Source organism: Poecilia mexicana, unplaced genomic scaffold (genome assembly GCF_051168715.1).
Source record: "Poecilia mexicana isolate PSO_F unplaced genomic scaffold, ASM5116871v1 scaffold_17, whole genome shotgun sequence".
Taxonomy (NCBI): Eukaryota; Metazoa; Chordata; class Actinopteri; order Cyprinodontiformes; family Poeciliidae; genus Poecilia; species Poecilia mexicana.
Window position 1 is genome coordinate 10,756,491 of NW_028263386.1, and position 15,046 is coordinate 10,771,536.

Sequence of the window (15,046 nt, forward strand, 5' to 3'; positions counted from 1 at the left end):
CTTTGCCTCTGCCGTCACGATGGGTTTCATGTCAGACTGTGGGAAAGCATAAAGGAGATGACCGGCAAGTGCGGATTTCCTACGATTTCAAGCAGACCTGGGCGCAAAGCTGCGAGTAAGGACTCAAATTCAAAGCATGCCATGTGGTAGCGTGGCGAGGCAGTGGGAGATCAGGCCCACGGCCGTGCTGTGTGGGATCAAACGTACCTGATGTGGCAGTGGATTCAGGGGCTGACCAGGGCCTGCAGGCAGAGCGTGGGCTACCAGGTTAACTACAATGGCTCGGACCAAGCAGAGCAGGAGATGGTGTGCCTTGAGGTATGATCAAGTTCTCATATTCACATCAGCCATCATCATTTTGGGTATTAGCACTTCACTAAAGTAACGTACAGAACCTTGGGAACTAATTTTTGTAGTGATCTGAGTGACAAATGTCTTCACGACATAATTTTGATTCCAAACAGAGTAAGAGTAAATTTCCTATTTGACACAACTCTGATAATAAGATTACAGAAAGCAAAACAACACAGATAAGAGACTGATCTTAATTTTCAAAACCAGTGAAGCAACAAGTCACCACATCATTCATTTAATCTTCCTGTCAGCTCAAAGAAACACCCCTAATAAAGTATTTTGCTGTTGATAGACTGGCATTGTGAAGCCTCCTTGATTCACACAGAACTTCTATTTAGGGAAGCACTCCCAGTCTAAACAAGGCTTAAAAAGAAGATTAAAAGAAGGCGACAGCATGACTTAAAATAGTATGAGTCAAGTGATTTAAATTCTAAAAAAAAGGGTTAAAACCTTTAGTAAAATTCTCCACAATAATGGACAAAGTTTAATGAGAAACAGCATATTGAACATTCTTTGACAGCTAAGTCTATACTTGAGTCTTGGCAAATAATAACTAGAAGTTTCCGGCAGTTCTCTGTTGTGAGGAGGCATGTGTTGCTATTCCTAGAAAGGAATGGATTTTAGAGTCATTAGGACAAGGGAGACACATCCAGATCTGATTGGTAGGTCACAAATAGACAGAAAATAGTCCAAGTCATTAACATGTATGACTCCAATTTACCAGATATGTTGAAATGAAAATGGTGACAAAACTATTTCTCTTTGCTAAATTCCTGAGATATGTAATATAAATTTCTTTTTTTTTTTTAAACATTCTTCTAAGTTATAACTTTACATACATTTCCTTGATATTTTATATCTTTTAAAATGAATCACTTTTATTGTTCTTCAATAAGCTTACATGATCACAAATCAAAGTTTTGTGACAATCGCAACAAAACATTGACTTTGTCACTGTTAAAACAATTAATGCTTGGAATTGTCTATTTTAAGACCTATTTGGACCAAACCTTCCTGACTGACTGATGTTTTGCTCAATATTTCCATATCATGGTATTTCCTTATGATGCCATCCATTTTGTACCTCAAACAAAACACCAACAAATAACATGATGCTTCTCCACTTCACAGCTGTGATGCTGTTCTTATTTGCAAGCTCCTTCCTTTTTTCTCCAAATGTAACAATACTCTTTAGAACCAACCAAGTTTTAGTTTTGCTTTTTTTTTTTAACTGCATTCTTCCTCTCTGAGTTACCTTTCAAGCCCTCATGGGCACAGAATTAGTTTCACTGTAGATAATGACATTCTCCGTCCAGCTTCTTTCCAGCATCTTCACAAGGTCTTTTTATTTTCAACAAAACCCGTTCCTCTCTGGGGCGCAAAACCTGTCTTTTGCATGATGGTCGAGATTCTCAGGGTGTTTGCCTACAATTTCTTGGAACAGAGGAATGTGGCACCCTTTGGAAACTCGAAATTATACCCAAGCTCATAGGAGTTCACAATTCTCTTGCTGAGATCTTGTCTTATTTCGTGTTTTAAACAGTGTCACACATGGAAGCATGCAGTGTGTTTGCATTGTTGGCTTAAAATACATCCACATTTGGGCCTATATAAACTTAAATATGTGTTAACCTATTAGAAGCTTATAAAGCTATGAAATCAACCTGTTGTTTAACATGTTGTTTAAAATAACAGTACTATACAGTATACTGTACCGTACTACACTATACTAAACCAGACATCTTAATCAGATTATTTGATACTTTGAGATATGTTACCCATCCATGACCTCTCAAAAACAGTCCTGGAGTGGAAACGTTCTGTACCTTAATGGGTGTCTCATAATTCTTCGCTCTTAATCAGTAACAACTCTTTTCACAGCAGCTTGTAACAGAAGCAGAGGCACAAGTGTTCTTAATAACTCTAACGAATGCTCTTCACTTCATCGCAGGTGTTTCCACTTGTCCTGTTTGATTAAACCTCCATTCCAACTGATTTTAAGAGCCACTTTGCATCAGGGTCTATGAACAATGCCACTGACTGTTTTGTTAGTTTTCTCATTGAGGCAGTGAGAAGTCTCACAAAGAGGGGCAGAGAGAGGTCTCGCAATGCATTGTGGGAAAAATACATATTTCCTGGGACTATTCATATTTTGCTTACATAAATGTATTAATTCTCAGGATTTTTGAGTGTGAATTAAAATACTTAGTATGAAGGTTGAAAACTTTCAACCTTCTTACTAAAGAAAGTTCACAGCTGTGATGCTGTTCTTATTTGCCAAATTCACCAAATGTAACAATGCTCTATAAAACCAAGTTTTAGTTTTGTTTTTGTTGAACTGCATTCAACTGCATTTTATCCACTGTCTTCCTCAGAAGACATCCTTGGAGCATTAAAATAGCCGCAGTTCCGCAGAACAAATTCATTAAAAATGCTGGAGTCACCCAAACCACTTGTCCATCATTCTGTTATAAATAAAACATCCAATCCTTGAGAGGAAAATAAATCCCTAATGACAAAAGTTCTATTTCCCAGCGACCTGGCATTTACCAAAACGATCCTGGCAGAAATCGGCGGGTCTACACCATCAGCTGGCGTCCGGTACTCCCGGTAAAAAGGCCGCAGGTTGCTAGGATTCACCCTGCGACTACAGGGCCTGTGGTCATCGGGGCCCTCGGGGCAGTCACCCCCAAACTGGAGCAGTGTCTAAAACAGATCCCAGGAACAACATCAGACATCTCAGTCCAGAAATGTGCAGTTCTAGGCACAGCCAAGATACTGGTAAAGGACCTGAGTTCAGAGGATGAAAGAGACCACCTGTGGAAGGGTGAGAAGGGATTTTTTATAAATGTATAATTTATCTGAATATCTCCAAGTAGGTTTGATTTTAACTAGTGTTTCACCTTGCAGTAAACTACATTATTTTTTTCTTATGTACACAGCTATCAAACATTTCCCAAATACCGTACAATGTGACCCCAACACTGAAACTGTGAGTTTCTGTTACAGTATATGTTGAGTAACTGAGGGAAATAACATAAACATACAATATTTAGGGCTCTCTAACAAGCACCATGATGTGCTTATTAGAGAGCATATCATAAAACTTAGGCATTTAGAAACATTAGGAAATATCAAGAACAGTTAGTTATAACAACATTTCTGAAGAAATTTAAGGGGGCCTGCCAAAGTGTGCTTGTCAGTTGTAGCCCAGCACTCTGATGCTAAAAAATTAGCCTCAATGCTGAAGTATTCAGTATGTTAAAGTTAGTGTACAAGCTGAAATTAGCCAAAATGGTAATGTCAGCCTAAATGCAGTGTTGAGAAAATAAATTTGAAATAAGCTAGTTTTAAAACTTAACATGTCTTGATTCAAATGGCCTAATTGTGGTTTTGAAATTAGTAATGTATTCTGGCCTATTGACCTTTATTTTACTTGTAGTTACAGCAGATGGTTTGCTAGGATCGTTTGAACTGCCTTTTGTCTGTGGGAAAACAATACAGGAGAAGTTCTAGCTTTTCACACTCATCTGTGAAAAGCCGTAAACACAGCAGGGGTTTCTGGCTTGAGAGAGGGTCAGAGATAGCTCCTGGATTGGATGAGCACAGGTACGCCTTATTTGAATAAATTAAATACAAGAGGATAAAACTTTCTACACAGAAGTAACAGATCAGATTTGCTCTTGCAATTCTCCAAAGATGTCTTTGCACGTCTTTGCTTTTCTTTCTTTCCTTCTTTTCCAAGTCTGTCAGGTAAATGAATGTATGTCTCCGTTGTTCTGCAGTTTCTGGTGTAAGTTTATGCATTGTCTTATATTGGATTAAACTTTGTAATTCTGTGACGTCAACACGCATTGTTGTTTTCCTTGTGGCCACACGTGGCCCGCCGAGAGGACCTGGGATCCAGAGGAAGAGAGAGCCAAACTTTTTCTAAAGTTAACTATTTAGGAATTTCTTCCTTAACAACAGCCAGTGGCATGTAGGCTATAACTAGCATGTTGTCTTACATTGACTTCCTCCATTCAGTGTGCTAAACCTGGTTAATAAATAAACAAAATAGCTAAAAAGCCTATTTTAGGAAAAAGCCTACTGTTAATGTGGGCAGTAGTTACATTAGCAATGTTAGTGATAATGTTTGTGCACTGCTTTCTGATTTTTACTTTTGCTAAAGTAAAAATTAATTGTTTACTTTGTGGCACTTGGTTACCAGAAAACGCACTCATCTCTTAGCAACAGATTTAACAACAAATATTGTTATTGTTCAAAAAACACACGATTTCTTCTGCTGTTTTGAAATACTACTTATCTTACACTCCTTAACAAGAATTGTCCAGTTGGTGAATTTTGCAGAACAGTTAATTATTTTTGTCATTAGTGAAAAATGTATTAAAAACACACATTACAGAGAAGTAAAAATCTCTATTTATACTTTGTGGCAGTTCGTTACCAGGACCCCTCCCCGCTTATCTCTTAACACTAAATTAATAATAAGTAATATTGTTTATAAAGCATAAGCTCTTTCAAAATACTGCTTATCTGCTTAGACACAAGAAATTTACAGTTGGTAAATTTTGCAAAAGTGAAAATCAGATGTTTAATTGTGGAACTTGGTTACCAGAAAACACACTCATTTCTTAGCAACATATTAACAACAAATATTGTTATTGTTAAAAAAATATATATATATTTCTTCTGCTCTTTTGAAATACTACTTATTTTATACTAACAAGAATTGTGCAGTTGGTGACTTTTGCAGAAAAGTTAATTATTTTTGTAATTAGTAGTAGATATATTATAAAACACACATTCAACACAAAAGTAAAAATCTCAATTTAAACTTCGTGGCAGTTCGTTAACAGTAGAAAACGCTTATCTCTTAAAACCAAATTAAATAGTTTATAAAACATAAGCTCTTTTGAAATAATGCTTACCTGATTAAAAACAAGATATTTACAGTTGGTAAATTTTGCAAAAGTAAAAATCTGATGTTCACTTTGTGGCACTTGGTTACCAGTAAACATGCTCATCTCTTAGCAACAGGTTAACAACAAAAATTGTTATTGTTCAAAAAACATAAGATTTCTTCTGCCCTTTTAAAATACTACTTATTTTTCACGAACAAGAATTGTGCAGCTGGTGAATTTTGCAGAAAAGTGTTGTTCTATTGTTTGTCATTAGTGGTAAATATATTATAAAAGACATATTCAACACAAAAGTAAAAATCTCGATTTAAACTTCGTGGCATTTTGTTACCAGTAGAAAACGCTTATCTCTTAAAACCAATTTAATAATTTATATAGTTTTTAAAACATAAACTCTTTCAAAATAATGTTTACCTGATTAGATACAAGACATTTACAGTTGGTAAATTTTGCAAAAGTAAAACTCTGATGTTCACTTTGTGGCACTTGGTTACCAGTAAACACACTCATCTCTTAGCAACAGGTTAACAACAAAAATTGTTATTGCTCAAAAAACATAAGATTTCTTCTGCTCTTTTGAAATACTATTTATTTTACACTAACAAGAATTGTGCAGCTGGTGAATTTTGCAGAAAAGTGTTGTTTTTTTGTTTGTCATCAGTGGTAAATATATTGTAAAACACACATTCAACACAAAAGTAAAAATCTGATTTATACTTCGCGGCAGTTCGTTACCGGTAGAAAACGCTCATCTTTTAACACTAAATTAATTATTCTGTGTTTTTTTAGGTCTAGAGTAATAGGCGCCTTGCATGCATTGCATGGAAGCACTGAAAAACAGTGTAAACATTGGTGTTTATGCTATGACAAAGATGGACTTTGTTTATTACAGGTTACTTCTAAAGGTGCTTGATTTCACTTGATTTTATTTTGGGGTATCTGAGTAATAAAGACTGTACTCAAATGCACCCCAGATTTTTCAATTAACAAATAAATAAGTAAAATGATAAGATTATTTTGATTCCCCCAATAAAATATCAGGCTGCAGTGATTTGATCTACCAATTAAACTATAATACATAACCAATAGGTGAAACATGACAAACTATGGCTCAGTTCAAAGGGTGTAAATAACAGTATTTTGTTGACTACTCCATTGCAGTGATGGAGAAAGACTTTATAAGTGCAGATTACATCAATATGCAGGACAAATTCAGGTTATTAGGGATAATCCCTACTCACTTACACTTGGTGGATAACTGAACATTGCTCCCCAAGATTGTGGATCAATTTAAGAGAAGCAGTTTCCTGAATTTGGACAAGGTTGCTTTCATGTTCTCTGTTGGCATTTTGCTAACAGCGGGAAAAACTACTGATAATATATGGCCAGTTATTTTTTTAAATTGTTATAGAGACATTTTGGCAGGCTATTTTTTATAGTATTGTTTTAATCTAGTTTAATACATATGATTACTCTATAGTAAACTTTGTTTATTACATGAGCGGAACACGTATTTTCTTTAAATAGACCATTCACCAAATGAATACAATAGAATAAGAGGTCAAACTTGCTCAAAATGTTTCATCTCTCTTTTCACGCTATTAATCCATCCAGTTTTTAAGCTCTCGCAGAAAATATCATCAGTCATGCAGTGGGTTCATGGTTGCAAACAAATGTACTGACTTTCATTTTGATGGGCTTGTTCCTTTCCAGTTTGGACATGATTTCTTAAAACGATAGCCTGTACTGAAACGGGTACAGCCATTTTGCTTTTAATCTGATTTCAGATTACTTCTCTCTTCAGATTTAATACAAATCGTTTTTTTTTTTTTTCTAAAGCTGCAAAAATGTTCCTTAAACTCTGATAAATAAAATACTATTTCAGGTATTTTATTTATCAGATATTAACACATGCTGTAAAAAAGACATCTAACCCTCTTTTAACTCTGATATTAAATCAGAATGGATACATGCCAAAATTATTTCTTCAAAATGATGAGATTTATACTTTTTAGATTTTTTTTACAGCAGTTTACATACACTAAGGTCTATATTGTTTTGCAGATGGGTTAATCTGTTTTGGAGTAAAATTTGCATATCAACCCCAGAAATGAAGCTAAAGACTGAAGATGCTGGTTGAAGAGGTGTCATACGCAGAGGCACAAGTCTGAAACCTGCCTACTCAAAGATAATTCAAAAACAAAATTAGAACCAAAAGTATAGTTTTTCTATGAGCTCAAGGAGAGAGACTTTAATATTTGAAGACATGTCCAATGGTCTGATGAAATTAGAATGAAAGTGTTTGAACAAAATGACTATTATTACATTTGGAGAGAGAAGAAGGAAGCTTGCAAGCCGGAGAACACCATCCCAACTCTGAAGTACAGCGGTGGCAGCATCATGTTGTGTGAGTGTTTTCCTGCAAAGGGAACTTGTGTTCTTCACAAAATGGATGGCATCATGAGGAAAGAACATTAGGCAGAAAAATCAAAGTACTAAGCTGAGGCTGTCCTTGCCTGTTTGGCACCCAGGGTGAACCACCCTAACAGAGGTGTGTGAAATTGAGTTTTTTTTTGCATTAGGCACCATTGACATTCCGATCCACTGGTTCAGCGGTGGTGGGGGGAATAGAAAAGATGAACAGGTGGAGGGGGAGGCCCCCACAAGATGCTGCCCAGGGTGGTTGCCCATGTCATTTGCATCAGAAACTGCAGTGAAAACTTATGTGTAAATGGGTCTTCAATGATTTTAGACATCTCCATTAATCAATCCAAATGCATACTATATTTAAGTCTTAATAATTGCATTTAGTTGTAACCCACATTGATCTTAAACTTTAAATTCTTACTGTCAAGTCAGAGTAAAACCAGCTTCATGGAATGAAATGACTAAGCTACTGGTAATGCACTGTTAAAATAAGCCTGACATTTATTTACCAAAGAGCATCTTGATCAGCACAGATCAAGGGAATACTGAAATTCATTCAGAGCAAAACGGGAAAAGAGAAAAATCCTTTCATTTACAGTGTGCTTCAACATTTTCTACTGTGACAGAACAATTTTCACCTTCAGAGTACTCACCAATACCAAGTGTGATGTCTTGATATGTTAATCAGGCAGCCCAATGCTCCCTGCCCAGTAACTCTCTGCATGTTGGTGATAGAATATGTGCATCACTCTGTCTGCCTTTCTTGCTATTTTGAGTCGTATTAATCACACACACCGAAAAGACTTTGTTCACCTTGTCAGACGCCTTGTCATCTATCTTGTCCTTGTGGCCTTGTGTGCTGAGATGGGCTCACACCTTCACTTGACATTGTTTCCTCGCAGGGAAAAGTGTGAGCTTCTCATGTCACAATGACTAAAGGATCATTCATTGCTTCTGTATGTGAATCAGTCTCGCAGAACTATTTGTGGAGCTTCTTTGTAAAAGTGTGCAACGGGATGTCACATCTGTACACCACAAAGGAATAAAAAAAATGCTTACATGCTCAGCTTTAAAAGTTATTAATTTTAACAAGACATTATTTGTTTGTCTTTGTTTAGGAAGATGATAATCAAGATTATGGATTTTTTTTTAAGACACTATATATGCTGGAAGATTCAAAAGTAGAAACAGTGCAACAAGAGGATTTTGTTGAGTCCCTCTCTTTTGTGGTTCTTCTTAACTCCAATGAGGATCTCCTGATGGTGGCCCATCAGGAGGCACCTCTAAAAAATAGCGTGTCCCCGAAGGGGAACAGCCTGGATGTGCTGGTGTAAATTAAGCATATAGAAAGCTGTGTCACGCTGGAGTTTGGCAGAATGGCCAGGTGCCGAGTGCATAGTGCCATCTTGTGATTGTACGTTGCAAAAAACACTGTGAGCTCTAAAAGCAGAAGCATTTATATATGTCTGGACTAGAGAATACTGAAGCGTTTTTTTGTTTTGTTTTGTTTTGTTTTGTTTATTAATGCACTTCAAAGCTAATGTAGATCTCCATCAAATGACTAACATTCATACACTTTAAACACTAAATGCAAGATAAAAAGTGGTTGTGATAAATAATATAATTAAAACAGCTGAAAGATAACAACACATCATCATCAGTCAGTCTATGATGTCTTTGCGTCGTCTACAGAGATCATCATGTAAGTGCTTTAACGACAGTTTCCTTCAGATGGCAGTGTTCTCTACATTATCGCTCTTCACAGGGACGTGCAGAGGATTAAACGGCAAACAGCTGCCTGATGATAATCTGCAACACAACAGGAAGAGTAAAGTGAAACATTAGGACAGAACAAACAAACATCTGAAGTGTCAGTTATATGGAAGTGAAGCCGGCCTGAACGTCTCTGTGTATATGAGAGTTTTCTCACAGCCTGAGAGTCAAACAGATGTAGTGCTATATGTAGAGAGTGTCTATGCCCTCAAACCTACTTTGTGGTTGCAGAAAACAGTGAAATGTATCTTGTAAATCAAATAAATAAATAAATAAATAAATGTGTTAATTCATTTATTTAATATCATTAATTAATTTATTAATGTGGCATAAACTAGTTATGCCCAGTTTATAACTATTTGTACAACAAAATGAGACAGCATTTCTGGAATCTTGTACAGATTTTTATTATTTTTTATTTTTTTAATCATTGAATGATATTAAAGAAAATGCCAAATGTATATTGAAGAAAAGGTAGAATCTTTTATTCCCAAATGCAAAATATATATATATATTGCGCAACTTTACACTACCAGGACATGACAAAAACCAGCACTAGATTTTTAAAACGTGTCATTGGTAAAACAAAAATGAAAAGATCAATTCTGTTCATGAATGATTTTGCCCAGTTTAATTCGGCTTCTTTTAGCCATTGCTAGATAAAAGGGCACTTCACTCATTCCCAAGGTAAATGATAGAGCTAGGCATTAAAGATAAGAGGGCAATGATATCCTTTTGTGTGAGGCTTAGTGTGTAATCCTAGCAGCAGTTTGGCATTGTAACAGCTTAAAGCAGAAAGTTGTGTAGTGGTTTTCTGACAGTTAAATACGTGGCATGGAGATACATGTGTGGTCTCTTTAATGAGGTTCAAACTGTTGCTCTGAAACTGACCTGTACAGCAGGGTAGAGGTCACAGCAATGACTCTTTCAGCTAAACCTGCACAATATATTGAATTGCAGTTGTCACTGCAAAATTAATGTGTGCAATATTCCAATTTTTATTGCTTGGATGCAATAGATGGTAGTTTTATATTTCAAGTACAATGCATTTGTGGTCTGAATGCTGATTATCCAACCAGTTTGTTGCCAGCTAATGACAGAGAAATGTAGGGACATCACAGTGGCAAAAATGAAGGAGAAAATTGAGGAGTGTGGTTTAATCATGACTACAAATATTTAACAGTAACTGTGTGATTTTCTAATATTTTTTTCTTCTTCAGAGCCCCTTTCTTTTTCATGCTGCAGCTGGGGTGACATCAATAAATGTAGCTTATCAACACGCTCTCAACCACAGTTATGCACAGTGTCGTTTTCATTCATTCATTTGAAGTATGTACAATTGTGTGTTTAAAAAAATCTAAAAAGTTGAAAGTCGCCCAGCAGACTGAGTTACAGCATGCACTCTGCAATGTTTTTAGCAGCACAGACAGCGATTGCAGGCAAAGGCTGAAGACTTAATAAAAAATAAAAAAACATGGAGATTTATTTTCTAAATTGAGTATTTTCAACATATTCTGTGAATAAATGTGCATAAAGCTGCAGTAGGTAAATTTGATATAAAAATGCTGGTTATTTTTACACATACAACTGTAATTATGTTGTAACAATATAGGCAAATAATCCGGAAAAAATCAAGTCTTTCTCCCTTTGGTTCTACTGTCATCTCCAGAAATACGCCGCTCTAAGTCAGAAACAATCAATCAGAGCCAGAAGGAGGGTGTTAGCACTGTCAATCATCCTCCTGTATGTGCAAGCTCAAGATTGCTGGTTTGCTGCAGCCGTGCTAATGGCGGAGAAACAACTTTCAAGAAAACTGTTTATCTGCCATCATTGGTGGCCATGCACATTCATGGCAGGCACTGTTGTGGGGAAGAAGCTTAGCATAACAGAGAGGATAGGGAAGGATGTAAGCAGCATGTACACAAGGGTGATTGACAGCGATAAAATCCTTCTCCTGACTCAGATTGGTTGTTTCTGACCAGGAGCTGCGTATTTCCCAAAGGTTGCTACAAATCAGAAAATGTTTATTGTTTATAAAGCGTCATTCAATATTCTACACATGGTGCCATGTGTAGAATGGCACCATGTGCCATTCTACACATTGATAGGCCACTATCAAATTTATTGATAGTGGCCTATCAATAAATTTAAGTATTGAACATTTCAGCAGTTCATTTCAAAAAATTAAACTTACAAATGATTTTGATTCTGTTTTGTCAATTGACACATATCTACATGTGACTTTTTGATTAGAAACACATATTATTTAAGTCAAAAAAGAAAATGTAAGAATTATTTAGATTCAATACACACAGAGAGATAAATCTCATATGTCTATGTAACTCTACAGAGGCAGGAACAAAGTCTGAAATGATTTAATAGAAATTTTCAGCTTGTCTCTATTGTTAATAACTGGATACATCATTCTATGAACAGTCAACTTTTCAATCATTTTTGTTGTTTACTCTCATCCTGTCAAGGACGGTTTACTAGACAAGTGTTAAATCAGGGATCTTCCTCATGATTGGGTAGACTATTATATGTCCAGAATATTTCTGTATTAAATATTAGTCATGGCTATTATGTATCACTGCAATAAAAACATCAGCTTTGAGTTTTCATCAGCTGCAAGCCAATGTAATATAAATTAACTGAAATCGAAGCTTAAACCTGTTGGTCTCAGGTTGTCATTCACAATGACAGGGGTGTCAAACTCCAGTCCTCAAGGGCCGCTGTCCTGCAGTGTTTAGATGTGCCACAGGTAAAAAACAGTGGAATGAAATGGCTTAATTACCTCCTCCCTGTGTAGATCGGTTCTCCTGAGCCTTGCTAATGACCTAATTATTCTTTTCAGGTGTGGTGCAGCAGAGGCACATCTAAAAGTTGCAGGACAGAGGCCCTTGAGGACTGGAGTTTGACACCCCTGTCACGAGAGGACCCAAATTTGGGTCCTCTCGTGACAGACAGGTTAATGTGTTTATTCAGTGTTTGTGTTGTGCTAAGGTGAGGGATATTTAGATTTCTCCACCTACACCTGACAATCTCTCGTCACAAACTCTGATAAGAGTTTGCTTCCACCAAACTTTCTATAAGTATTCATGGATACACTACTGTGTTAACATTCAGATTCTCTACCAGTGACTCTTTATAGCTTATTTTCTGTTTGGAAGCAGTCAGTAATTGACTGCTTTACCATGAATAACTAGGCCAACATGGCTACAACAATCCATTGCTACATTATAAAATCCCTTTCTCATTAGTTTTATGTAACATTTTTATTTTCCGGGGAAAATCTGGAGTTTTCATCAGCTGTAAATCACATCTTATTGAAATGGACAGAAATAAAAACTTCAGATATATCAGTCTGTGTGTAATGATTTATTTGAGTTTCACCTTTTGAGCTTAATTACTGAAACAAATTACGTTTCCGATCATATTCTAATCCACGGTGATGCACCCGTATTTCCTACTATAATTTGACTCCATCGGACAGTGCTTGTAACATTCGTTTATATTAAACGACCTGCACTGTAAACCTGTGACATATTGTCGGGGTTTACGCTCTTCACTGGGCTACTACGAGTTGGAGAGGAGACGCATGCGTACTGGGTAGAAGCAGCCGGTCGGAGGAGAGGGGGAAAAAGCCTTATGTTCCATCGGATGTAATCAAAGCAGAGAATTCCCTCTTCTCGTGGTGCATACATGGTGAAATTGTAAGTACTGGGAGTAAGCAGTTGTATCTTTGCAGGTGGGATTTTATGGTCGGAGCGTTTAAGGTCGTTTTTTTTTTTTTTTTTTTTTTTTAACGGCATGTCATTAACAGATCCAGGCAGTGTCTTTTCGGTGGTTGTCCAGGGCGATGAAGCGCTACGGTTCTTCATGATGGCACTTTCAATTGATGTGATGCGCGACTCACCAGTGGAGTGTTTTCATTATTATTATTATTATTATTATTATTATTATTATTATTATTATTATTATTATTATTATTATTATTATTATTATTATTATTATTTCTGATGTTAAATCAGTAAGAGGACACATAATCCCCTGTGGAGAACAGTGATTTAGTTGGAGTTTTCATGATTTATGCGTTCAGAGGATGCGACCACCCCCGCCCCCTCCGTTCCATTCTCTATATCGCTTTTGAGTCAAACCCTAGCGTACTGCTAGTGCCAGCTTTGAAGTACACCCAATGCCTAATGCGTAAAAATGTACCATTTGGCAAGACGCACGACGTCTGAGGGCTGATGCCTGCTCGGGTAATCTGAGAAAAAAAAAAGAACTGAACGACAAACCAAGCAAATGATAGTAATTAAAAATAAAAACGCGGGTCCATTTTAGAAATGGCTAAATGGTGTATTCATTGAAAAGGATGCGATAGAACGATGCTGAGATATAGATTTGCAAGCTGCGCTTTCAGCACCCCCACCCCCACTCGCCTCCCTTACACCAAAATCTTTAGACATATTTTAAGGCTTCGTGTCTTCCGCCAGGTAGTGTCCGGACGATGCCGTGTGTCGGGAGAGTCCGCTTTGTTACATAAATGATCTGACAGGATTTGGCAGAGTCTGACCCGGTGATGACACGTTTGTTAGAATCAGCTCACATTCCTGTCTGTCTATAGGCCTGCAAACCGATGGGATTCTTGTGCATAGGCCAGATATCCACACTCACAATTAGAACAGCAATTCCCCGTATAGCCTGCTTGATAACAGAAGCTTACATGGCCAGAGCCAGCCCAAGGCATAAGCGAAGTAAGAGGGTGCCCATGCCAGCAGGGGGCTCCCATGAGGAGAGATTTGAGACTCAGATAAATTCTCTGCAAAAATGGCACAACACACACACACACACACCACTCTCCATCAATCATTATGTGATTCATAAACTTGTATTTGATGCCATAAGATCACGAGTCATGTGATCTTATAAATCAAAGTTGAGAGTTTGATCTGAAACTCTCAACTTTGATTTATCCTCTAAAGACTTTAGGCTCAACTTAAAATCAGGGTTTGGAACTCGAGTCTCATGAGCAATCTTTATCTCAGCTAATCATAAGTGAACACAAGCCTGTAAATGAAGGTGATTTTGGTAAATGATTAATGTTGTCCCCTCTGAGTTACCATAGTGTATACAAATGGCTAGTTCCCATGGTAACATTACACAGTATATCATGGGTGTCATTCTCAACAATGTTTTCCAGGCAAACGCAAATATTGTAAAAAAAAAAAAGAAAGGGGGGGTGAGTTAACAACAGCTTCCATGCTAAACTTATTTTTAAATGTTACCATTTATGAATCATAAACAGAACAGAGAACCAGTTAGAGATTTCTAGATGCATTATGCCAAAGCTAAGATAAAGAAGAAAATAACAAAAGTCATTTCCCCCTTCTGATAAGATCAGTAGAATCAAACTGTCTTGCCTCAGAGTGTCCGGCAGTGCATGCCAGCACATGATTGAGTCAAATAACATCTGGTCTGCTGCATTTAGCTGGGAAGTCTCAGATTTGGACATTATATGTTTGATTTTAACCGTTGTTAAGGGAAGTTCTAACAGTAAGGTGTCGTCA